The sequence below is a fragment of the Macrotis lagotis genome, chromosome 4 (assembly GCF_037893015.1).
Source record: "Macrotis lagotis isolate mMagLag1 chromosome 4, bilby.v1.9.chrom.fasta, whole genome shotgun sequence".
Classification (NCBI taxonomy): domain Eukaryota; kingdom Metazoa; phylum Chordata; class Mammalia; order Peramelemorphia; family Peramelidae; genus Macrotis; species Macrotis lagotis.
In genome coordinates this window covers 34,200,933-34,228,394 of record NC_133661.1, presented here as the reverse complement: position 1 = coordinate 34,228,394, position 27,462 = coordinate 34,200,933, and the positions used below count along the sequence as shown (strand labels likewise).

The window sequence follows — 27,462 nt, the reverse complement described above, 5'->3', positions numbered from 1 at the left end:
ATGGCGATGCTGTCTTCTAGCTAAGGCTTCCCAAGGCCCTCTGACCATCTCTGGTTGCTGGCTAGGTCTACCCTTTATCAAAAATCCAAAGCACAGTCCTCACTGGCTGTGGAGGCAGCCCAGGCACATGAGGGCTCCATGGGATGGCTACTGTTACCCTAGCAATAAGAGAGAGAAAGAAGGAAGATCACTTTGTATCTCAATCAAACCTGCAATCTGCAACTATCCCATGAGCAGTAAAAAGAGATAAATGGTTATCCTAAATTATTTAAAAAAATAGGCATTATAAATGATAAATACAAATACATATAATCTTAAAAACTTAAAAATATGTATCATCCTCACATATAAAATGACTAGGTAGGATTCATCTAGAACTTCAAGATTTGAAAAGTACTTCCAGAACAGGATTTCATGGAAACAAGGTAAAGACTAATAGACTGCTTTCTGTGGGGGGAAGCGAGATTAGAGGAAAAATTGTAAAATGCAAAATTAAATAAATTAAAAAAAAAAGGATTTCCTTTTATTCTCACAACCACCTTGCAGAAGAGGGCCTATTGTCACCCTTCTTTTATAGATAAGGAACCAGAGGCAGACAGAGGTTAAATGATTTGGATGGAATGACCCCTTGGATCTCAGTCCCAGTACTCTGGACTGCAGGGCTTGACCACTTTCCAATGAACCATGTGGCTGCCTTGGGCCACTCTCCAACAGCAGCAAAATCATGTGACTCCCCTACTCAACATTTTTCAATGGCTTTTTTTTGTTTGTTTTGCAAGACAATGGGGTTAAGTGGCTCGCCCAAGGCCACACAACTAGGTAATTAAGTGTCTGAGGCCGTATTTGAATTCAGGTACTCCAGACTCCAGGGCCAGTGCTCTATCCACTGTACCACCTAGCCACCCCCTTCAAGGGCTCTTAAATGATTCTAAATTGCAAATCTAAGTTCCCCTACTTGGAATGGTAGACTCTCCCTGGTTTGGCCTCTATCTTTTTTAATCAGGTCAGTTATATCTTTTCTTTTTTTTTTTGTACTTTCTCAATTTCAAATAATTTTATTTTTAATTTTATTTTCCAGTTACATGTTAAAGCAATTAATATTTTGTTGTCTTTTTTTTAAGGTTTTGAGTTTCACAGTTTATCCCTTCCTTTCCTCTCTGCATCTCTGAGATCAAAATAATTAGTAATATGATATAGGTTCTACATGTGCAATCAAGCAAAACAACTCCATATTAATTGTTTTGTATAGGAAGACTAGAAAATCAACTAGAAATGAAAGAAAAAGGAAAGAGAGTGAAAAATAGCTCACTTCAGTCTTGTCTTCAGATAATATTTCTTTCTCTGGAAATAGATTTCATGTTTCATCATGAGTCCTTTGAACTGGCCTTGGATCAAAGAACTGCTGAGTGGCTGTTGAACTAATTTGATGTTAGTGCGCACAAGGTTCTCCTGGTTCTGCTCATTTCACTTTGCATCAATTCTAGGTTTTCCTGAAAGCATCCTAATTGTCATTTCTTAAAGCACAATAATATTCCATCACAATCTACACTACAAGTTGTCCAGTCAATTGATGGACATCTCTCAACTTCTAATCCTTAGCTACTACAAAAAGAGCTGTGATCAATTTTTTTGTATAAGTAGGTCCTCTCTATCTACCCCCTTTTCCCCTTTTACAATTAGACCTAGCTGTGCTTGACTGGGAGGGCCTGGCACCTGGAGGTGCTTAATGTTCACTGACTGACTGATCCCTTGGAGAGGACACCTATCAGGAGGCCTTTCTTAACACTGATGAGATCCGAGCCACAGCTAATGTCTGACCATGACTTTAATTATATCTTTTATTATTTCCCTTAAAGCACATGTTTATTTTCTAGACAAAATTACTGATTAGTAAAAACTGCTGCAAATGACAGTATTTGTCTCAGTATCCTGAGTAAGAAGGACCTAATGGGTGATCCCCAGCTTCAGCTTGGAATCTCCAGAAACAGTTATTTCACTTGGGGACATCTTTTCTTAGGCCTTGTACTACCTGATCATTCTGTAGCTTTTGACACCACTGATATCCCCCCTCCTAATATATTCTCTTTTTTCTTGCCTCTTTTGATTCAACTCTCTAACAGTCTTCTACTACTGGCCTAAATCTGCCCCTCCTTCAGATTCCTCTGTTACTCTAAACAACCATGAAAGTCATAAGAACATTGATCAATGCATTGATGAACAGTCTGGAGAACTCATGAAAAGTTTGGACAGAGAGATGATAGGCTTGGATGCAGAATGCAGGATTCAGTCATGGACAATGTGGGAAATTGTCCTGCATATTCATCTATTTATCATAAGGAGTTTGTTTTTCATTGGGAGAGGAGTTTTTCATATATGGGAGGGAAAGAAAATCAATTTTTAAATTAAAACATTTTTTAAAATTAAACCATATTTCTTAATGTTTTGGATAGTATCACCATCTTCCCAGATCCCCAGGTTTGAAACCTTGGGTTTTTGTTTTGATTCTTTCCTTTCCTTTACCTCCTTACCTGAGAAATTCCTCCCCCCACCCATATGCAATCAATTGCCCATGCCTTTACAATTTTAATGCTTTTCATCTTCATTTTCTAACATATCCCTCTTCCTTCTCTACCCATCCCTTAACAACAACAAGAGACAAAAGAAGGCATTTTTGGAAAGATTAACCAATTCATCAATTCAGTCTGACAGACTATGCAGCACTTTCCATCCAGAGAATGGCAACCCTAACAAAGGAGGATACCCATTTTCTCATCTCTTCTGGGATAAGCCTGTTCCTCATTATAAATGTATACTAGCCAATTTCACCTTTTTTGCTCTTTCCCTTTGTCTTATTGTTGCCATCACGCATTACAAGTGGCTGAGTGCCCTCTGGGAGGCAGAGCCAATCCCGGAGTCCAGAAGAACTGGGTTTAAGTCTGAAATGACATCCTGACGAAGGGTCACTGGTTGAGTCTCTTGGCCTCTCCTATCCCAGACAATTCCTCAGTTACATGATTCAGAGAGAGAAGGTGCCATCCTTTACTGCTTACCTGAAGGGTTCCAGATTAATTAAGCCCGGGCCCGATAAAAACAGCAATAGTCACTGCAGTTACTGCTCTCCTAGTTGTTGACTTGGTTGCTGACTCATTTTTCTGCTGTGTCTGACTCTTCCTGATGCTATTCGGGGTTTTGTTCTGTTGTTGTTGTTTTTAGGTTTTTGCAAGGCAAACAAGGTACGTGGCTTGCCCAAGGCCACACAGCTAGGTCATTATTAAGTGTCTGAGGCCTGATTTGAACCCAGGCAGGTACTCCTGACTCCAAGGCCGGTGCTTTATCCATTGCCACCTAGCCACCCCAAAGAGATAAACAGTTCTATAATGCTTTTTAGAGCTTTTTTAATTTTTTAGGGGTTTTTTTTTTTGCAAGGCAATGGGGTTAAGTGACTTGCCCAAGGCCATACAGTTAGGTAATTATTAAGTGTCTGAGGCCAGATTTGAACTCAGGTACTCCTGACTCCAGGGCTGGTGCTCTGTCCACTGTGCCACCTAGCTGCCCCTCTGTTTGTTTTTTAATAGAAATATTGGAGGAGTTTGTCACTGCCTTCACCAGCTCTTTTTCCTCAGATGAGGAAAACTGAGGCACACAGTGTGACCTGATTTACTAGTAGTCACATAGCTAGTAAGTGTCTGAAGCCAGATTTGAAACTCAGGTAGATATGTCCCAGCATTCTATCTACCATACCACTTCAGGTCTTATCATTTACTTTATTTTTTCATGAATCAATATTCATCCTCCTAGGCTTCTCTGTACTCTTCATAGTCATAATTTTTAGGGTTTTTTTTCTTTTTAAGGCAATAGGGTTAAGTGACTTGCCCAAGGCCACACAGCTAGGTAGTTATTAAGTGTTTGAGGCCAGATTTGAACTCAGGTACTCCTGACTCCAAGGCCAGTGCTCTATCTACTGTACCACCTAGCCACCCCCATAGTCATAATTTTTAAAAGCACAGCAATAGCCAAGTGCCACAATTTATTTAATCACAACCAATGAATATTTACTTTACTGTTAAATCTTTGCTACCACAAAAATGTTTCATCAATAAATTGACCTCTTTAATATAAACACACATATACCCACCCATAATTACGTACATATTTATTTGTGTGTATGTGGAAGAGCTTTTAAATTTCATATAATTGCAGTTATTCTGTCTTTTGTAATCACCCTTATTAGGTCAAGAACTTTTCCCTTGGCCAGAGCTGTGAAAACAACCTGCTGAAGGCTCTTTTTAATATTTATTTGATATGACCTTTAACACTAGGAGGCTTCTGGATAGACTAAATTGCCTGAAATCCAGAAGACCTGAGTTAAAATCCTTCTTCAGACACAAGTTGTGTGAACTTGATTAACTCACTTTAATCTCTAATTGCCTCAGTTTCCCAAACTGTAAAATGGGTTTAATAACAGCATCAACCTTATAAGATTGTTGGGAGATAAAATGATTAATGTTTGTAAAGGTCCTTAGAACAGTGCTTAGCATCATGTAGCTGCTATTCAAATGTTCACTCCTCTCCTTCTATTAAAATTGTATCTTAATTTGTAGCTAATTGTGGTGTATATATATATATTATATATATATATATATATATATATTCAAAATTTCCATTTTTTTAGTTGTTCAAATAGGGACTTCTTCCCCAAATAATTTAGGCATTTGGATTTACTGACCATTGCATTATTGAGTCTTCCTTGTCTAGTCTATTCCATTGATTTACTTTTCCATTTTTTACCCATAACATAAAGAGATCCTCATGATGACTGATTTATGATTGAGATCAAGGCCTGGAAATGCTCTGGGGCTCATTGAGAAAGAGTCAGTCCCTACCAAGGGTCCTCTTCTCAAAGGTTTATGGAGACTTCTACCACTAAGTTACCACTAACATCCAATAGGGATTTAATAAATGTTTATGGGCTGATGGCCTGACTACTAAGTTTCCAGATGCTTGAATTCTTTGGGTTCTTATCTAGTCTGTTCTTGTATAGGTGACCCAAAACCATGGGAAAGTCCCTCAATCAATGTGAACAAATCCCCCCCCCCCCAAGCTGAAATACCTTTTGATTTATGGTTATGTTCAGATCTAGTTCATGCCTTTGATTGACTGAGATGTGTTTTCACCTGAGAAATAACAGGTGAGGGCTATATTTGATGACTCACCCTCTGACTCAGGTGAACCCTAATCTTACCCATAACATTACAGTATTTTGGACAGAATAGCACTTAGTTTCTGCTAAGGGAGTGCAGCATAGCAAGCTGAGACTAATTTAAGACAGAAAATGGAACGTCAACCAAGTTGTCTCTTATCACAAGACTTAATAAGGATATGAAAAGTTAGAATTTGCCTCCTCTTCTCAGTAGAAAAATTTCTGCCCTCTCCTTATTTAGGATATCTGAAATTTATTTCTTTGAGTTTTTTTTTAGTTCTTGCTTTCTTCAGTTCTCAGCAGGAAGCAGAGTACTGTGCAGGCCACCAGAATCTGGATGATCTGCTCATCCGTCTCCGGGCCATGGGACCCCAGATATGTCCTACCAGTTTGGCGGCCCCGAGGCTGCTCTTTAAGACTCTAAAATACAGAACTGAACTAAGGGAATTTCTTTCCTTTTCAATCAAATGGTAGCTCTAGATCCAAAAGTAAAAAGCTAGGATTAAGCTTAATAACATCATGTTTTATATGAATTCCTGCTCCCTTGCTTCAATTTTTTTTTTAACCTAATATCTTGTGTGTTTTACTCTATAGACATTTCCTGCTCCTATAACAGAGAAAAACAATTAAGTAAAACCTGGTCTTGGTAACAAAGTCCCCTTGGTCTTCCTCCCCTCCACAGACCCCAGTGAGAGGGCGTGACTTGTTTTGGGGACATAAACAATCTGGAGCATGTCAAGGAAAGGGTGAGCAGGATGCTAAGGAGCCCTGAGACCACATTGTGGGAGATGACAGATTGCGTTTGAGAAATGGCAAGAAGGAAGGAGCCAAGTTATAAGAAGGCAGGAATGGTGGGAAGAGGAGAGACTGGGAAGGGCTATAAAAAGCCAAATACAGGTCAGTGGCTACACAATTTTTGAAGTACATTTGTGAAATAATAAATCCTTCAAAATTTTTAGATTTCAAAAAACAAAATTTTAATACTTTTAGGTAGCATGTTATTTATTCTCTTATGTTTGCCTGTTTCTTTCTTTTTTTCCTTCACTACCTGTTTTGATGATATTTGTGTAATTTGTTTTAAAGTCTGGGAAGGCAAGACCATCTTCATTAGGTTTTTCAGCATGTCCCCTTGCTTTCCTCATTTATTTTTTTCAATTCATTTCATTAGAATCAGAATTATTTTATACTAAGGAGGGCAAAGGGTCAGACAATCAACATTTACTACCTACTAGGTACTTGACACTATTAAGCACTAGAGATACAAGGAAAGGGAAAAGACAGTCCCTGCTTCCCAAAGAGCTGTCAGTCTAAAGGGGAGAAACAGTTTTGTTGTTTTTATAAAAAAAACTATGTACAAATTAGATACATGAAAATAAATGGGAGATAATTTACAAAGAGAAGGAGCTAAAATTAAGGGGAATCAGGAAGGACTTTTGGTTGAGGGTTGGATTTCAGCTGGGATTTGGAGATGAGGAGGGGGAACATGGCAGGCCCTTGACATGGCCAGGGAGAAGAAGCACAGTCAGGAGAAGGAGCAGGAGGAGGCCAGTATCACCAGAGGGATGTGATCAGCTGGGAGGGGAACACCTGAGAATTTTATATTTGAAGTGATTGAGATCCAGTGAAGTTTACTGAATATGTGGGGGGATGAGGGGTGAAAAGGGTCATACTTGCTCTTTAGGAAGGTGACTTTGGCAGCTGAATGGAGGGAAAGACTTGTTGCAGGAAGACCAACTAGTAAGTTACTGCTGAGGTCCAGGATGTGGAAGTGAGGAGGGTCTTTGCCAGGGTGGTATCCATATCAGAGGATAGAAAGGGGTATAGGTGAGAAATGACAAAGGTAAGATCAACAGATGACTATGGGAGGGGTGAGAGAAAGAAGTCAAGAATGAACCTAAGTGATGAGCCTGAGAGACTGGAAAGATGGGGGGTAAACCTGACAGCAAAGGTGAAATGAGGAAGTAATGAGTTCATATCCCAAAGGGCAACAAAATTGCATATCCCCTTTGATCCAGCAATGCCACTACTGGGTCTATATCCCAAAGAGATCATTTAGAAAGGGAAAAGGAGCCACATGTACAAAAATATATATCACATCTCTATTTGTGATGAAAAAAGAATTGGAAATTGGGGGGCATGTCCATCAATTGAGGAATGGCTGAACAAGTGGTGGCTTATGAATGTAATGGAATATGGCTGTTCTATAAGAAACCATGTGGGGGGGTGGACTTCAGAAAAACCTGGAAAGATTTGCAAGAACAGATGTTGAGTGAAGTGAGTAGAACCAGGAGAATATTGGGACACATTTACAGCAACATTGTGAGATGATCAACTATGATGGACGCTGCTCTTCTCTGAAATAGTGATCAAGGACAATTCTAAGACCATCCACATCCAGAAAAAAAACTATGGAGTCTGAATACAGATCAAAGTATACTACTTTTACTTCAAAAATTTCTTTCTCATTTTTCCCCCTTTTGTTCCGATTCTTCTTTTACAATATGGTTAACTCAGTGCTGAAAATTTTTTTCCTATTGTCCCAGTGCTCATTATTTCTTGTCAAATTTGGGACAAAATATGCATTTCACAAGGGATCAATTTTAGTTGCAATTAATTACTTTTTTCCTAACCATCCTATAAATGAAACTAAAACAACTAAGTAACAAAACTTGCAGAAACATTTTTTAACATACTTGCACACAGAAAGAGTTAATATAGAACCATATTTAACATGACTGTGCATGTACAAACTATATTAGCAGAGAGATTAAGGCTGGCTGACTAGATCTGGGAGTCATCAGCACAGAGATGGGGGTTGATGAGATCATCAAGTGAAATAGTACAGAGGGAGAAGAGGAGAGAAGAGAAGAGAGCCTGGGACAGAGCCTTATGAGAGTCACAGGGAGAGGGCAAGATTGGGATGAAGGTCCAGCAAGGGAGAATGAGGAGTGGTCAGATACATGCAGAAGAATCTGGAGCGAGCAGTGTCATGAAAACCTAGAGAGAAGGAAGGGTCAAGAAGAGGGTGATCACTGTGGTCAAAGGCTGCAGAGAAATCACTAAGGGGGTATGGAGGAAAGGCCACTAGCTTTGGTCATTTAGAGCTCTGGTCTAATTAGAGAACCCACACTGGGAGGAGGTGGAGACCTTTCAAAGGTACCAGTGGAGGGGTATGCAGAACTTCAAGACCTGAACACAAGCAAGAGTAAATTGGAGGAGGATGCCTCAAAGGAAGACAGCATACCTGGGGTCAGGGCTGCTCTAGGGGCTTCTTCAGGTCTTTGTCTCTGTCTACCTGAAATCTCTCCCTACTTCCAGAAAAGGGGCCCTGTCTGGTCTGACAGCACCAAGAACTAACTGCTCATTCTTTGTAATCCTCACAGCACATCTTGAGGATATTAGCTGCTTCTAAAAGTTGTCCAAGAGCCCAACATTCTTAAGTTTAAAAAACAAAACAAAATTCACTCTTCACAACTTTTTTTCTGTGGGAAAAATGTTTGAGTTTTTCTGGATTGACACAAAAAAATTAATTTACTTAAAATTATTAAAAAAATACAACAAACCATTGCTTAGTGATTAGAAAAGCCAATTCCTATATTTCTCTTCTGTCTCCCTTTAGTATTTCATCAGAACACTAACATTTTGCTATCTTTCTATGTAATTTTCATAACCTTTGGTTTCAGTAAACCTGGGATGAGGTGAATTAAAAGGAGTTTTACCCAAACCTACAGGATAAGGACACCAGGTCAGTCTGGCCTCAGGGCCCAGGACTGCTTTCCAGCCTCAACTCTCCAGTTCCTAGACTCTTAGAACATTCACTCCCTTTCCAGCATGGTGCTCTTGCTTACTCCATAACCTTTCATGGTGGCATTCTGGTCTTCCTTTTAACAAAAAAAGCCCTTTATTGAGTGTTTACCGGGCCAGGCCCTATGCTAAGTGTGAGATTGCCTATTCCTGTTCTCAAGGAGCTCCACTTCTAGGAAGGCTGCCCACCCAGGCATTACAGCCAGGGAAGGTACTTGTCTACAGAGCTGACTGGAGGCTGATGGACTTGCTTATACTGTTCCCTAGGAAATTTGTGCCAGGCCTTGCTCAGGACATGGGGTTCAGAGAACAAAATGATCCACCTGGAGACCATCAAACAAGGAACAAAAAGAAGTGTGTATTTAACAAGAGCATCGAATGCTTATTCAGTAAAGATCTGGCCCAGATTCTCCTGCCGGTGCATCTGCTGGAGCCAATGTCAAGCCTAATGGTGGCTTTGCTCCTTGTGGGTTGGAACCATCAAGATACTTAATAAGGTGAGATTTCATTTCATGGACCAATCAAGTCTTGAGAATTGTTTCTTTTCCACTTAGGGGAAAAAATAAGCCCAGTCACCATGTCAGGTGGCTTAGCAAATGGTGCTTATATGACTGGGAGGTGTCAGGGTACCCCTAGTCAAAAGGGCAGAGAAGCAGATGGTAAGGGCCCTTTCTCTGCCACCCGGACCCAGCCATCCTTGGAGCTCAGCTGGTGCCTCTTACTTATCCCCTGAATCTTCTACCAATTCGACTAACTGTGGTGAGGTTGCTTTTCATTTCTAAGCACTTCATCTGAACCCTCTCCTCCTTTCGTTTGGGTATTAGAGAAGCAAGCTAGTTTGGGCAGAAATGGTGAAAGGAAGTTTGGTTTTGATGTCTAATTGTTGTTTTTTTTTAATTTTAGAAAGGTTTTTTTTAAATTTATTTTGAGTTTTACATTTTTTCCTCCAATTTCGCTTCCCTCCCCCCCATTGCCTACAGAAGGCAGTTTGCTAGTTTTACATCATTCCCACAGTATGGATTGATCTAAGTTGAATGTGATGAGAAAGAAATCATATCCTTAAAGAAGAAACATATAGTATGAAATATAGCAGAATTACATAATAAGACAACATTTTTTTTAAAAAATTAAAAGTAATAGTCCTTGGTCTTTGTTCAAACTCCACAATTCTTTCTCAGGCTACAGATGGCATTCTCCATCACAGACATACCAAAATTGTGCCTGCTTGCTGCCCTGTTGGTATGAGCAAGTCCATTAAGGTCAATCATCACTCCCATGTTGCTGTTAGGATGTATAATGTTCTGGTTTTGCTCATCTCACTCAGCATCAGTTCATGCAAATCCTTCCAGGCTTCCCTGAATTCCCATCCCTCCTGGTTTCTAACAGAACAATAGCATTCCATGGCATACGTATACCACACTTTGTTAAGCCATTCCCCAACTGATGAACTTTTCCTCAGTTCCCATTTCTTTGCCACCACAGAGTTTCTATGAACATTTTTGTACAAGTGATGTTTTTAGCCTTTTTTCATAATATCTTCAGACCCAGTAGTGGTATTGCTGGATCAAAGGGGTATGCACATTTTTATTGTTCTTTGGGCATAATTCCAAATTGCTCTCCAGAAAGGTTGGATGAGTTCATAGCTCCACCAACAATGTATTAGTGTCCCAGATTTCCCACATCCTTTCCAACAATTATCACTGTCCTTTCTAGTCATATTGGCCAATCTGAGAGGTGTGAGATGGTACCTCAGAGATGTTTTAATTTGCATTTCTCTAATAATTAGTGATTTAGGGAATTTTTTTACATGATTATGCATTGCTTTGATTTCCTCATCTGTAAATTGCCTTTGCATATCCTTTGACCATTTGTCTATTGGGGAATGGCTTGTCTTTTTTTTTTAATTTGACTCAGTTCTCTGTATCTTTTAGAGATGAGTCCTTTGTCAGAAACACTAGCCATAAAAATTGTTTCCCAATTTACTACATTTCTTTTGATCTTGGTTACAGTGGTTTTGCCTGTACAAAAGCTTTTTAATGTAATCAAAATTATCTAGTTTGTTTTTAATGATGTTCTCTATCTCTTCCTTGGTCATAAACTGATCCCCTTTCCATAGATCTGACAGGTAAACTACTCCTTGATCTTCTAGTTTTCTTTTTTCTTTTTCTTTTCTTTTTTTTTGGGGGGGGGGGGTTTGCAAGGCAAAAAGGTTAAGTGGCTTGCCCAAGGCCACACAGCTAGGTAATTATTCCAGGGCCGGTGCTTTATCCATTGCGCCACCTAGCCGCCCCTAGTTTTCTTATAATGTTTTTTATGTCTAGATCCTGTATCCATTTTGATCTTATCTTGGTATAGGATGTGAGGTGTTGGTCTAATCCAAGTTTCTTCCATACTAACTTCCAATTGTCTCTGGGTTTATCAAATAGCAGATCACTATAATAATTTCCTGTTACTGCACCTAGTCTATTCCACTGATCCACCACTCTATTTTTTAGCCAATACCAGACAGTTTTGATGACCAATGTTTATAATATAATTTTAGATCAGGTAGGGCTAAACCACCTTCTTTTACACTTTTTCATTAAATTCCTTGAGATTCTTGACTTTTTATTTCTCTGTATAAATTTACTTATAATTTTTTCTAACTCATTGAAGTAATTTTTTGGAATTTTGATTGGCAGGGCACTAAACAGTAGTTTAATTTTAGTAGAATTGCTATTTTTATTATATTAGCTTGGCCTATCTCTTGATATTTGCCCAGTTTTTTAAGTCTGATTTTATTTGTTTGAGAAGTATTTTGTAATTGTTTTCAAAAAGTTTCTGAGTCTTCCTAGACAGGTAGACCTCCAGTTATTTTATATTGTCTGAGGTTACTTTAAATGAGATTTCTTTTCTAGCTCTTTCTGCTGCATCTTGCTAGTCATATATAGAAATGTTGAGAATTTATGAGAGTTTATTTGCTAAAGTTGCAAATTATTTCTCGTAGCTTTTTAGATGATTTCTGCAAAGAGTGAGAGTTTTGTCTCTTTCTTATCAATTCTAATTCCTTCAATTTCTTTTTCTGCTCTTATTGCTGAAGCTAATTTCTAATATGATATTGAATAGTAGTGGTGATAGTGGGTATCCTTGTTTCATCTCTGATCTTATTGGGAATGCTTCAAGCCTATTCCCATTGCATGTAATGCTTGTTGATAATTTCAAATAGATACTGTTTATTATTCTAAGGAACAATCCATTTATTCCTATGCTCTCTAGTGTTTTTAGTAGGAATGGATACTGTATTTTTTCAAAAGCTTTTCCAGCATCTATTGATATAATCATATGATTTCTGATAGCTTTGTGATTAAATTTTTTTAGTTTTTTGCAAGGTAATGGGGGTTAAGTGGCTTGCCCAAGGCCACACAGCTAGGTAATTAAGTGTTTGAGGCAGGGTTTGAACTCAGGTACTTCTGACTCCAGGGCCGGTGCTCTATCCACTGCCACCTAGGTTTGTTATTGATGTAATTAATTATACTAACAGTTTTCCTAATACTGAACCAATCCTGCATTCCTGGGATAAATCCTACTTGGTCAAAATTTTTATCCTAGTGATAATTTGTTGTAATCGTCTTGCTAAGATTTTATTTAAGATTTTTGTATCTACATTCATCAGGGAGATAGGTCTATAATTTTCTTTCTCTGTTTTAACTTTTCCTGGTCTAGATATTAGCACCATATTGGTGTCATAGAAAGAGTTAGGCAGAGTTCGTCTTCACTTATTTTTCCAAAGAGTTTATAGAGAATTGAAACCAGTTGTTCCTTAAATGTTTGACAGAATTAATTCACTTGTGAATTCATCTGGCCCTGGATTTTTTCTTAAGGAGTTCAATAATGGCTTCTTGAATTTCTTTTTCTGAGATAGGGTTATTTAGGTATTTAATTCCTCTTCATTTAACCTGGGCAACTTATACTTTTCTAAATATTCATCCATTTTACTTGGCTTGTCAATTTTATTGGCACACAGTTGGGCAAAATAATTCCAAATTATTACTTTAATTTCCTCCTCATTGGTGGTGAGTTCACCTTTTTCATTTATGATACTAGAAATTTTGTTTTCTTTTTCTTTTTTTAATCAAATTGACCAGAGGTTTATCAATTTTATTGGGTTTTTTCATAAAACCAGCTCTTGGTTTTATTTATTACTTTAATTTTTTACTTCAGGTTTTCTTGCTTTTGATTTTATTAATTTCTCCTTTAATTTTTAGAAATTTCTAATTTGGTATTTAACTGGGGGGTTTTTAATTTGCTCTTTCTCTAATTTTTTAGTTGCATATTTAATTCATTGATTTCCTCTTTCTCTAGTTTATTCATATAAACATTTAAAGATATAATATATCCCGACGGCCACCTTGAATGTGTCCCATAGGTTTTCATGATGCCCAGTTTTGACACTACAGAAGAAATGTGATTATTCTTTGAGTAAGCTTCTAAGTGCCAGCCCTGGGCTAAGCCCCATGGACAGAGACAAGGAAAGGCAGTGCCTGTGCCCAGGGAGCTCACATTTAATGGGGGGATGCCATGCCAACAATGTGGACATCCAAGATGCAGAAGGAGAAGACATCCTTTCAGAGGGTGGGGTATCTGGAAAGGCTTCTAGTGGAGGGGGTGGGGACACTAGCTAAGGCTTGAAAAAAGCCATTGAAGCCAGGAGGGAGAGAATGCAAGAACAGGGGATAGCCAAGAGGAGAATACATGGAAGGGAAATGTAGGGAGGGGCGGGGAGTGAAGGGCTCTCTCCAAGAAAGCTGGTGTGGGGTGCCCTGGTCAGACCTGCATGCTTGGAAGAAGCTTGGGAAGGCTATCACCTTGTCCAAGCCAGAGGAGCACCAGGGGGTCCCTGCACCCCAGGTTTTAGCAACAGATTGGATCTACAAGGACAAATGTGGAGTTGGGGGATGCTTAGATTGGGAGGCTGAAGGAGCAAGTGAGTTGGGCTGCCCTGGAATACTCCCCTTCTCTCTTCTGACCCCATCACTACACTAGCACAGGTCCTTTTCACCTCACACCTGGACCACTGCCACAGACAGCCCTACTCTAATCCATTCTCCATTCAGTCACTAAAATGATCATCCTAAAATACAGGTCTGACCACATCATCCCCCCCCCTCCCCCAATAAACTTCATGTCTTCCTATTGCCTAGACTCCTCAGCACTCAAAACTCTTCATAAGCAGTGCTGCTCTCCTCACCCCTTTCTCATCTCCTCACTTGTTACACCACTCCACACACTCCTCGATCCAGGACACTGGCCTCCAATAAGACACTCCATCGTGACTCTGGGCATTTTTTTTGGATGTCCCCCATGTCTGCATTGCTCTCCTTTCTCATCTTAGCTTCCCAGGATTCCTTCAAGTTCAAATAAAATCTCAGCTTCTACAGAAAGCCTATACCAAACCCTTCCCTCTGTAAATCATTTCTTGTTTATCCTGCATGTGGCTTCTCTGGATGTGTTTAATTGTGAGCTCCTTGAAGGCAGGGATGGTTTTTGGCCTCTCTTTGCAGGGTCTGGCACACTGTAGACTCACTAAGAAGAGAGGTGTGTTTTGGGAGAAAGAATGATCTCAGTTCTGGACAGGGTGGATGGGTCATCTATTTAACCCTTTTAATCAGACTTTTGGTGGTAGGGATAAACAGATGTGAGAATCATTAACTGAGTGCACAGTGCTAATGAGATCTCCAAGTGAAAAAATTTACAGGGAAGATGGGGGGCATATGGCTCCCTTCTGAAGATCCAGAGAAGTCTCGGAGGACAGCTGGCAGTGGAATCTGGAGAGTAGAAGCAAAGAGGCTGCAGAGAGGTCATGAGCATGAGGACTCAGAAAGGGTGATGACCAAATCACTGCAACCTCTGGAAAGAGCTGTTTCATTTGAATGAGGAGGTCAAAAAGCAGATAAGGATGGAAAACGGAGGGGAGGCCAAGCTTGCAAAATACTTTCTCAAGGAAGATAACCAGGAAAGGGAGAAAAGAGACAATAACAGCCACCAGCAGTCCAAGTGTCATTTTTTTGAGGACATGGACTTGTTGGTAGGTGGCAAAGAAGTGGATGGGTAAGAGGGAGAAGCCAAAAATCATTAAGAGTGGGGAGGATAGAGGAGGCAATCTGCTGGGAAGATGGGCTGGAGTGGCCTCTCTTGTTCATGAAGAGGGCAAGGGGAATGGGATGGGGAGATACGAGGAAAGAAGACAAAGCAGAGGGAGCTCTTGGCACATGGTCTCATTAAAATAGGAGGCAAGGTTCTCGGAGGAGAGGAGAGGGATCAGGAGATTCAAGTGGGGATGAAATGGTCTGGAAAAACCAATGTGCTAGGAGGTATAGTGAATGGGTTGCTTTACTGCAGTGAGGGCTCAGAGGAGATTGGACAACATAAATTTGTGGTATATCCAGGCAGCACCATTTCATCATTTTCTCCAGCTTTGTCCAGATGTATATGACTGGGACAGGCAGGGTAAAATTGGAAAGAGGATTAGGGGGCAGGGAACTTGAGAGAAAAGAAGAGGGCAGAGTTGGAGTGGTTCACTAAGGGGTCAAGATGGGGAAGGGAAGAGAACATACAGCTAGTGCAAGGGAGATGGTCTGGGAAAGAACCAAGAGGTTCAGTTGCTGGAGGTCACAGTGAGGATGATGAAGGCAGAGGGGAAGGTAGAATGACAAAGGATTATGATAAGATAAGAGAGATGTTGAAGCAAATACTTGTAGATGAAGACAAGATCAAGAGGATAACCATCTCTGGGTATAGCTGAGGTGCCCATAGGAAATAAGGGAAGTGGAGGAAGTTAGGGTATTTGAAAGAATGTCAATATAACTTCACTTCCTCTAGAAGAAGGGCAAAGGTGTGGGAAGAAAGACTGAGTCAGGCCTCAAACTCCCAGAGGAATGAAGACAGTAGCTACCAGCATCTTTAGAGTAATAGATACGGACTGAATGAACCTCAAAGGAGGAGAGGGGACCCTGGAAGAGGCAACAAGTGGCAAATATTAATCCAACACTCCGACAAGATCAATGCTTCTGACAAGAGGCTAGAGTAGAAAAGTGGTCATGGGGCTGTCTTGTCAGTGGGGAGCTTTGTTTCAGTGAATGTACAAAGTTGAAAGGAAGGAGAAAGGAAAAAGGTTAAGATAAAAGCAAGTCTGTTACCTGTGGAGCAGACCTTCCAGAGAACCCAGTGGAAGGGCTGGGTATATTATGAGTGGGATGTTGGGGAGATAGGAATAAGGGAGCAGGTCATGAGGAATGAAGTTTGGACAACAACATACCAGGTTCCAGGACCCTGGGATGGGAGGGCATGACAAGATGATAATATGCTAATCTCTAAGGAATGAATTCAGGCAAGTTATTTTCACCTAAATTTAATTCATATGCAGTTGGAGCAGGCCAGTTAAACCAGTACTAGAGGGTGACCAGGGAGGGTAGTAGGCCTTCCCAATCCTGAGATGGCCTGAGGATGGCGTAATCCCAGGGGAGGAGTGAGACAACCAGTTTGGAATTTGAACAGACCAGAAAGTATGCTGAAGAGCTCATGAAAGACCCTCCTCACAAGACAAGGCTGCTGGGGGAGAGCCCATGATCAATCTGATAAGTTCTTCAGTCAACTGATTACTTTACAGTGCATGGACATTTGTCTATACACACCTGGGTCAGCAAACTAACTAGGGTTCAAAACTGTCACCTGTTTTCAAATGACCAGAAACCTAAGAGTAGTTACTGCATTTTTAAAACCAATAAAAATCTAAAATCATTCTTATCTTAAGGGCTGAACAAAAATAGTGGTGGGCCAGATTTGGCATGTGAGCTGTAGTTTACTAACCTCCAGTCAAGAAGCATATAGAGATAGATAGAATATTAAGAATCCCTCTGATGACGGATTCTCAGAGTGAGTAGGGGATGAACTAAGGTAATGCTAAAATGGGTTTATGAATACTCTTGTCTCCCTCTTCATTTTTTCCTTGTGATTTTTTCTAGAATGAAGCAATGAGGTTCCCCTTCCCTGACTAATCTAGGCAATAATTGGGAATTACAGCAGAAAGACATGGCAAGTGTAGACATATGCTTTCCCTGGGTCTGATTAAGGAGTGAGGATTTACAATTCTCTAGATAGTATGACCCTGTCCTTTTATTTAAATAGAAAAGTGAATTTTCTGGGTAGAATCCTGAGGGTAATTCCAACTTTTAAGTACCAGGCTCTTGAAGGGAGTTCTCCACAACATCATGCTACTTGGAAAAGAGGATCCTGGATAGATGATCTTCCCTAAGCGAAGAACTAAAGCCCTGCAGTAGAGGGTCAAGAGATGTGGATGTGGGAGTCCTGCCCAATATTGCTATGAGCTGTTTGGATAGTTCATATAGGAGAGAAACGGGAGGTATTAGTTCTTGGTTTCTTTGCCTGGAGGAGAAAGCCTAATGGCTATTTGAATATTTAATTTTTCTTCATTTGTACGTGGGCTCCTAAGAATCCTTTGTCATCAGTATTTTTTTCCGAGAAGAAAATAAAAGCTGCCCCATAGCATGATATATAACACACTGAGTGACACTTAATTTACCAAAAAAAAAAAAAAAACCCAAACAAACTGAGTCCATTATTTTATATTTCCTTTTATGTGAATATGTCCGCATTGAAAATACATATCTGGATGATTTTTCTTGTTCCGAGCACAAATAAGATGCTGCATGTCTGTTATTTTACTGTCTCTCTTGCATCTGAAATGAACTTCATGACCAAAGAACACAATTCAACTGTGTGAAGCAGAAGGAAATGACTGAACCTCCTCAACATATTCCACAGTCATCATGGAAACCACTTTGACTCCTATCTTGGTGCAAAAACATTCACGGAGTTGACATCTACTGACTAAATGAGAACTAGAAGACAAGGGAATGTCATAACTCAAGTTGACCAGATGCAGCCTCTGATGCAATGTGTCCACAGGGAAGGGCAGGCCAGCACTCCAGCTGTTCCAATAGGCCTTCCCACAGAGAAAGAGAACTGGGCCACCATTCACAGCAGCAGGAGTGAGGAAAAGCAGACCATTTTAATGTATACATTTGTGGCCTTAAAAAAAATTTACAAAGCCTGTTATCTGGTGCCAACAGCATGGGATATGACCTCTTGAAAGGCTTAAGATGTAGATGCTAGTCAACAATAAGCAGTGTGAGGTAAAACTAATTCCAAAAACACAAGAAGTCTTTCAAAGCCAATTTTTGATTAATGTACTATTGAAGATTGTATTCTTAAATAATAGTTTGCATGTTTACAAGGATGTAAAGTTAAAAGGCCAATGAAATGGATTAAATGAATGATCCTTCAGTCCTCTTTAAGGCTAAGAAAGAGGCTACACTTGCACTGCTTTTGTCGAAGAGAGGAAAAATCTCCCTCAGTTTTTGTCCCAAAACATCTAAAAATAACTACAATTACAGTACCCAAGAGGATGGTGCTACAGATAGCAGAGCAGCTGGAGCCAGGCTCACCCTTCTTTGCTGTCAGTGTCTAGGCCAGGTCTTCATCATCTCTGGCCTGGACAACCAAGCTGCTGAACTGACCTATTTAACTCCCTGCTTCTCCCTTTTTTCCAATCTACCTTCCATATCAGTGTGAAAATAATCTTCCTGAGCCCTATGTTTGACAAGGTCACATTTTTTGGAGCACCTAAACTTTGGCTTACAAGACAAAATACACTCTCCTTAGCCTAGTATTTCAAATTTTCCACAACCTGGTTGCAACCTGCTTTCTCAAACTTATCATCCACTATTCCCACTGTGAACTGTATCTTCCAGACAAGACAGAGAACTCCCTCTTTCCTGGCTTTGGCCTGTGTCTTTTACTTTCTTGAATACACAGAGGCAGGTAAGTCCTCATATATTTCTTCCTCAACTTCTTATCACCTCCACATGCCAACCCCCCAGCTACTGCTTCCTGTCCTATTGCCTTCAAACATGGACAAGTCTGCTCTAACCTTAAAAATCTTCACCAGATTCTAAACACCCTTTAAGTTATCATCTCTTTACGCTCACTAGCTCTATTTTTTTATCCTGTTTTCAACATTTGGCAATCTGACTTTTGAACTTCCATCATTCAACTGAAATTGTACTTTCCAAAGTTAGTAAGGGTTTCTTAATTGTCTATTTTAATGATGTTTTTCCCCTGGTCTCACATTTCTTCATCTCAGTGTTGCTGACACCCCCCCCCCAAGATAATCTCTCTTTTCTGGGATTTCCAAAACTATTCTCCCCTAGTTCTCTTCCTACCTGTTTGACCACATTCGTCCTCAGTTTCTTTTGCTGTCTTATTAGTCATAGGATGTCCCTTAATTCTAGGGTTTCCCCAAAACTTTTCTACATCCTCTTCTAATTGAGCTCTCACTCACCTCACCAGCTCCCAAGGGTTTAATTAACATTGCTACATAGATGATTCCCAGGTCTTTATAGCCAGCCCTATTTTCTTTCCTGAGCTGCAGAGCCACAACAACTGCCTAATAGACAGTTTACATTGGATGTCTCAAAAACATCTCAAATTCACAAGATCAAATGGAATTCTGTATTTTTTCCCTCTGTGGTGGGAGCAATATCTTAATTACCATTCTTTCCCTTCCCTTGCACAAGTTAAGCTGGTTTTTCCTTAAAATATTTAAAATTGTCCTTGAGATCTGATTGGCTTGGGGGACTGAGGCTCAAGAAATTGACATAGTTTCCTGGTCACTTGGGGATAGAAAAGCCAGGATGGGAAAGGTTGGAACTCCCTGAGGCTCTAAATACAATCTAATAACCAGACACAACACTGGGAACTGAATCAATGCTTTATCTCAGATGAACATTCCTAGCCTGCTCTGAAAATCATTCCCTCCCTGGTTAAAACATTTTGCCAACTGTTAGGTGGATGACAAATGTTTTGTTTCAGACCTAATTCACCAAGGTCTATGACCTGAGGTAGTGCCCAATGCAACCTTCTTACTGCTATGGAAGGCATGATTCTTCTAGTATCCCAGTTGTTTAACATAGGCATTATATCCCACTCCTCCCTCTCTTTAAGGAGCTGCCAAATCTTGCCATCACCCCATCTTAATTCAGACTCTCATCATTTCTGGCCTAGATTATTGCAAAAGTCTCTTGACTGGACTCCATGTCTCAACCAATCCTACACACTTTTGTCAAAAAGGTCTTCCTTAAACACCTATCTCACCATGTACCTCCCCTATTCAACTCCATGGGCAGGATCCCAACTGCTTCTAGGACTAACTATAAAGCCCTTCAAGACCTGGCCTCAGCCTACTTTTTCTTCCTTCCCCCTCCCAATTATATGGAAAAACAGGGATTTTTTTTGGGGGGGGGTAATTAGATTTTATTTACTTATTTTTAAGTTTTCGGCATTCATTTTCTTTTAAGGTTTTGAGTTCCACGTTTTCCCTCCCTTCCTCCTTTTCTTCCCCCGTCCCCTTAACAGTGAATAAGCTAATATAAGTTATACATGTATATCCATGTTAAACATATTTCTGTATTAGTCATGTTGTTAAAGAAGAATCAGAAAAAAAGGGAAATATTCATAAGAGGAAAAAAACAAATTGAAAAAATTGAAAATAGTATGTCTTTGATAGTCCTCAGTCTATCTTTCTAGACTCACTGGACATAACTACCCTTTCCACACACAAAGATTTAGTTAAATTGATCATCTTTTTTAAAATTTACTTTTACTAAAGATATTATTTGAGTTTTACAATTTTCCCCCCAATCTTGCTTCACTCCCCCCACCCCCCCACGGAAAGCACTCTATCAGTCTTTACTTTGTTTCCGTGTTGTACCTTGATCCAAATAGGGTGTGATGAGAGAGAAATCATATCCTTAGAGAAGAGAAGAGAAGTCTAAGAGGTAACAAGATCAGACAATAAGATATCTTTTTTCCTAAATTAAAGGGAACAGTCTTTGTACTTTGTTCAAACTCCACAGCTCCTTATCTGGATACAGATGGCACTCTCCTTTGCAGACAGCCCAATATTGTTCCCAATTGTTGCACTGATGGAATGTGCAAGTCCTTCAAAGTTGAACATCACTCCCATGTTGCTGTTAGGTTGTACAGTGTTTTTCTGATTCTGCTCATCTCACTCAGCATCAGTTCATGCAAATCCCTCCAGGCTTCCCTGAAATCCCGTCCCTCTTGGTTTCTAATAGAACAATAGTGTTCCATGATATACATATACCAAACCCAATTGAAGGACATTTACTTGATTCCAATTCTTTGCCAACACAAACAGGGCTGCTATAAATATTTTTGTACAAGTAATGTTTTTTACCCTTTTTTCTCATCTCTTCAGGGTATAGACCCAGTAGTGGTATTGCTGGGTCAAAGGGTATGCACATTTTTGTTGCCCTTTAGGCATAGTTCCAAATAGCTCTCCAGAAGGGTTGGATGAGTTCACAGCTCCACCAACAGTGTAGTAGTGTCCCAGATTTCCCACAACCCTTCCAACAATGACCATTATCCTTCCTGGTCATATCGGCCAATCTGAGAGGTGTGAGGTGGTACCTCAGAGAGGCTTTAATTTGCATTTCTCTAATAATTAATGATTTAGAGCATTTTTTTCATATGGCTATGGATTGCTTTGATCTCCTCATCTGTAAATTGCCTTTGCATATCCTTTGACCATTTGTCAATTGGGGAATGGAGTTTCGTTTTAAAAATATGACTCAGTTCTCTGTATATTTTAGAAATGAGTCCTTTGTCAGAATCATTAGTTGTAAAGATTGTTTCCCAATTTACTACATTTCTTTTGATCTTGGTTACATTGGTTTTATCTGTGCAAAAGCTTTTTAATTTAATGTAATTGAAATCATCTAATTGGTTTTTGGTGATGTTCTCCAACTCTTCCTTAGTCATAAACTGCTCCCCTTTCCGTAGATCTGACAGGTAGACTAGTCCTTGATCTTCTAATTTGCTTATAGTATTGTTTTTTATGTCTATGTCCTGTAACCATTTGGATCTTATCTTGGTAAAGGGTGTGAGGTGTTGGTCTAATCTAAGTTTCTTCCATACTAACTTCCAATTATCCTAGCAATTTTTATCAAAGAGGGAGTTTTTATCCCAATGGATGGACTCTTTGGGTTTATCAAACAGCAGATTACTATAATCATCTCCTGCTTTTACACCTAGTCTATTCCACTGGTCCACCACTCAATTTATTAGCCAATACCAAACAGTTTTGATGACTGATGCTTTATAATATAATTTTAGATCAGGTAGGGCTAAGCCACCTTCTTTTGCACTTTTTTTTTTCATTAAGCTGTTGGCAATTCTTGGCCTTTTATTTCTCCATATGAATTTACTTACAATTTTTTCTAACTCGTTAAAGTAATTTTTTGGAATTTTGATTGGTAGGGCACTAAACAGATAGTTTAGTTTTGGTAGAATTGTCATTTTTATTATATTAGCTCTACCTATCCATGAGCAGTTGATATTTGCCCAGTTATTTAAATCTGATTTAATTTGTGTGAGAAGTGTTTTATAATTGTTTTCAAAAAGATTCTGAGTCTGTCTTGGCAAATAGACTCCCAAATATTTTATATTGTCTGAGGTTACTTTGAATGAGATTTCTCTTTCTAGCTCTTCCTGCTGTTTCTTGCTAGACATATATAGAAAAGTTGAGGATTTATGAGGGTTTATTTTATAACCTGCAACTTTGCTAAAATTGCTAATTGTTTCCAGTAGTTTTTTGGATGATTTCTTGGGATTCTCTAGGTAGACCATCATGTCATCTGCAAAGAGTGAGAGTTTTGTCTCTTTCTTCCCAATTCTAATTCCTTCAATTTCTTTTTCTTCTCTAATTGCTGATGCTAACATTTCTAATACAATATTGAATAGTAGTGGTGATAATGGGCACCCTTGTTTCACCCTTGATCTTACTGGGAATGGCTCTAGTCTCTCCCCATTGAATATATTGCTTGTTGATGGTTTCAAATAGATACTGCTAATTATTTTAAGGAACAGTCCATTTATTCCTACACTCTCCAGTGTTTTTAATAGGAATGGATGCTATATTTTGTCAAAAGCTTTTTTAGCATCTATTGATATGATCATATGGTTTCCAATAGGTTTGTTGTTGATATAATTGAGTATACTAACAGTTTTCCTAATATTGAACCAACCCTGCATTCCTGGAATAAATCCTACTTGATCATAATGTATTATCCTAGTGATTACTCGTTGTAATCATTTTGCTAAGATTTTATTTAGGATTTTTGCATCTATATTCATCAGGGAAATAGGTCTATAATTTTCTTTCTGTTTTAACTCTTCCTGGTTTAGGTAACAGTACCACACTGGTTTCATAGAAAGAGTTAGGTAGAGTTCCATCTTACCCTATTTTTCCAAAGAGTTTATAAAGGATTGGATCCAATTGTTCCTTAAATGTTTGGTAGAATCCACTTGTGAATCCATCAGGCCCTGGAGACTTTTTTTAGGGAGTTCAATAATGGCTTGTTGAATTTCTTTTTCTGAGATAGGGTTGTTTAGATATTTAATCTCTTCTTCATTTAACCTGCACAACTTACATTTTTGTAAATATTCATCCATTTCACTTAGATTATCAAATTTATTGGCATAGAGTTGGGCAAAATAATTTCAAATTATTACTTTAATTTCCTCCTCATTGGTGGTGAGTTAACCTTTTTCATTTATGATACTAGCAATTTGGTTTTCTTCTTTCTTTTTTTTAATCAAATTGTAAATTGGTCATCTCTTATCTTAACATTCAGCTCAAAGAATCACTCTCTCTTGCTCCAACATGTAGCTCAAACAACAGTGATGCCCATAATTGCCCTCCTTCCTAGATTGTTTTTATTCTTTTTATTTAGATATAAAATTGGATGATATCTGAGGTCCTTCCCAATTATAAAATTATATGATTCTAGGTTTATCCAAATCCCCTAATTTATCAGTTAATTAATCCTATTATTAACAGGGTTATAATCCTTTTAGCCTTAGATAAAAGCAATCTTTCCCTTTTAACAATTCTGAGGGAATAGTTCACTGTATTTCATAGAATCACACAGAATCAGAGTTTGAGAGTGTCAGGGACCTCCTCAATTAGTCTAATCCACAAAGAATTCCTATTATCACAGAACCAAAAGGTGGTCATGCAGTTTCTGATTGAAAACTTACAACTTCCAACCATTTTGTGGCAGCCACCTCACTGCTGGACAGTTCTGATTGTTAGGACTGAGTTTAAATTGTCCTATTTGTTTTTTATTTCTACCAACTGCCTTCTAAATGGAACCAAAGAGAATAAATTTGACCTCCCCCGCCCCATGACAATCCCGTAAATACTAGTCTATCCTGAATCTCCTTTTTTAAGAAAGATTTTGAGTTTTACAATTCCCCCCCCTTCTTACTTGCCTCCCCCCACCCCCCACAGAAGGCATTCTGTTAGTCTTTACATTGTTTCCATGTTGTACATTGATCTAAGCTGAATGTGATGAGAGAAAAATATCCTTAAGGAAGATAAATAAAGTATGAGATAGTAAAATTACATAATAAGATAATTTTTTTTTCTAATTTGAAGGTAATAATAGTCTTTGGTCTTTGTTCAAAGTCCACAATTCTTTCTCTGGATACAGATGGTATTCTCCATTGCAGACAACCCAAAATTGAGCCTGATTGTTGCACTGAAGAAATAAGCAAGTTCATCAAGGTTGATCATCACCCCCTCGTTGCTATTAGGGTGTACAATGTTTTTCTGGTTCTAATCATCTCACTCAGCATCAGTTCATGCAAATCCTTCCAGGCTTCCCTGAATTCCCATCCCTCCTGGTTTCTCATAAAATAGTGTTTCATGGCATACATATACCACAGTTTGCTAAACCATTCCCCAATTGAAGGACCTTCACTTAATTTCCAATTTTTTGATACCACAAACAGGGCTGCTATGAATATTTTTGTACAAGTGATGTTTTTACCCTTTTTCATAATATCTTCAGGGTATAGACCCAGTAGTGGTATTGCTGGATCAAAGGGTACACATTTTTGTTGCCCTTTGGGCGTAGTTCCAAATTTCTCTCCAGAAAAGTTGGATGAGTTCACAGCTCCACCAACAATGTTATTAGTGGCCCAGATTTCCCACATCCCTTCCAACATTGATCATTGTCCTTTCTGGTCATATCGGCCAGTCTGAGAGGTATGAGGTGGTATCTGAGTCTCCTTTTTTCCAAGCTAAACATGCCCAATTTCACCAGTCAATCCTCATATGTTAGGTAATCAAGGCTTTTCATCATTCTTATTGCCCTCTTCTGGATGTAGCATTTCTCCCATTTTCCAAGATCTTTCAAATATCTCTTAGGTGGTTCATTCATCAGCTTTACAGGTTCACTAATCCAGGTGAACTGAATTCATCAAGGGCCGATACTATTACAATTTTCTAGAGAGCAAACCCCACCTTCTATATTAAATTCCTCACAAAATCTCTCAAATATTTGCAGTCATTTTTAAATACCTTGCTTTCATCTAACAACTCAAATATAATAGAGTTAGAAGATTCCTAATTATCTGACTCTTCTCTAAGTACTTGTAATATTATCTTTATAATTTTCAGGTATAAATATTTTTTTTTCTGTCCTGCTAGATGGTAAGCTCAGGATTGAAATTTTATTTTGTCTTTGGACATTTCTCATAACTCCTACTAGAATCACACTTAGGTCTGGAAATGACCATAGAAGGCATCTAGTCCAAATTTCCCATCTATAGCTCACCCCCTTAGAGCCTGTATCTAGGAACAAGTTCAAACCTATAGTGACCACTGATAGGGCTTGATCGGTTTAGCAATAATCATGATTGGGAAACACAAGCTAACCTTTAGAGAAATCCATTACAAACTGGGTCTACACTCTTGATCTTTCTAGTCTTCCTTGTTTTTCACAGTTTTCTTCCCTAGGCTCTCTTCTCAGTCTCCCTCTAGACTTCTTGCTTGGTCATCTCATCAAATACCATGTAATGAATGACCATCTCTATGCTGATGATCCTCAAATCTATCTTTACTACCCCAGTCTCTTTGCTGAACCACAATTTCACATTTCCAACTGGTTTCAGACATCTCAAATTGGACTCAATATGTCCAAAACAAAACTTAACATCTTTCCCGTAATCCTGCCCACTTCCTACTTTTCCTGTAACTATAAAGGGTACTGCCACCCTTCTATCCCCACTCAGGTTCCAAACCTTGAAGTCATCCTCAACTCTTCACTCTTTCTCACTTCCTCTTTCCCCCCCATATCTAAGCTGTTGTCAGGGTCTGTTGATTTCACATTTGTCACAGTCCCTGAATATGTCCCCTTCTCTCCTCTGTCACTACCTCTATCCTGGCACCCCTCTCATCTGAACTGCTGGTGGGCTTTCCTTGAATCTCTCCCCTCTTCTTCTATTGTCATTAAAGTGATTTTCCTAAAGCACAGGTCCTACCAGTACTTTCCCCACTCAATATCATGCCAGTGACTCCCTAATTGCCTCTAGGATCAAATATTCAGAGCTTTCCATAACCTGGTACAACCTACCTTTCTTGTACTTTATTTCTTATTAGGTATTTTGTTTTGGGTTTTTTTTTTTTTTGCAGGGCAATGGGGTTAAGTGGCTTGCCCAAGGCCACACAGCTAATTATTAAATGTCTGAGACCACATTTGAACTCAGGTCCTCCTGACTCCAAGGCCGGTGCCCTATCCACTGCACCACCTAGCCACCCTACACTTTACTTTTCTTACACTTTACTACCCAACTGATTCTCTGATCTACTGATACTGGTGTCTTGGCTTTTCCAGAACAAGACCCTCTATCTCTTGGCTCTGGGCATTTTGTCTGCTTGTCCCCTATGTGTGCAAATGCTCTTCTTTTTCACTTCTGCCCCCTGGCTTCCCTGGATTACTTTAAGGCCCAATTAAAATCTTCTATAGGAAGTCTTTTTTTGAATCCCTTTTAATTTCACAATCCCTCTTCCTTTTATTATTTCTTATTTATCCTCAATATAGCTTGTATGTACATGTTTGCTTGCTGTCTTTCCCCTATTAGATTGTAAGCTCCTTAACATCAGTCATTGTTTTTTGAATTTTTTGTATCCTAACCTTTAACCACAGTGACTGGCACATAGTAGGTGCCTAAATGTTGGACTGATGTCATGGGATGGGGGAAAAGGGGTCCCATGCTCCCTGATACCATGCTGTGGTCTCCTCCTCAATAATAACAATAGCTCCCATTTTTGTAATAACTTAATTAAAAAAAAATACTTTCCTTAAACTACCACACCATTATTAAAAGAAAATAATCTTAGATTTGGAATTTCAAATCCACTTTTATTCTTCATCAATTCTTTTCCCTAATTTATTTCATTTATTGGAAAAAAAAATGAGCCTCCGTGGTTACAGGATATGTAAAGCCCAAGGTGTCCACCTGCTTCAACA

At 39.1% G+C, this 27,462-nt stretch overlaps 1 protein-coding gene across 5 annotated transcripts in view; it reads right to left on the bottom strand.

The window, feature by feature from the left end:
- Positions 1–27,462, bottom strand: part of SCAPER (S-phase cyclin A associated protein in the ER) — a 381,601-nt gene that overhangs the window by 123,144 nt on the left and 230,995 nt on the right. The gene's annotated exons all lie outside the window — the stretch shown is intronic.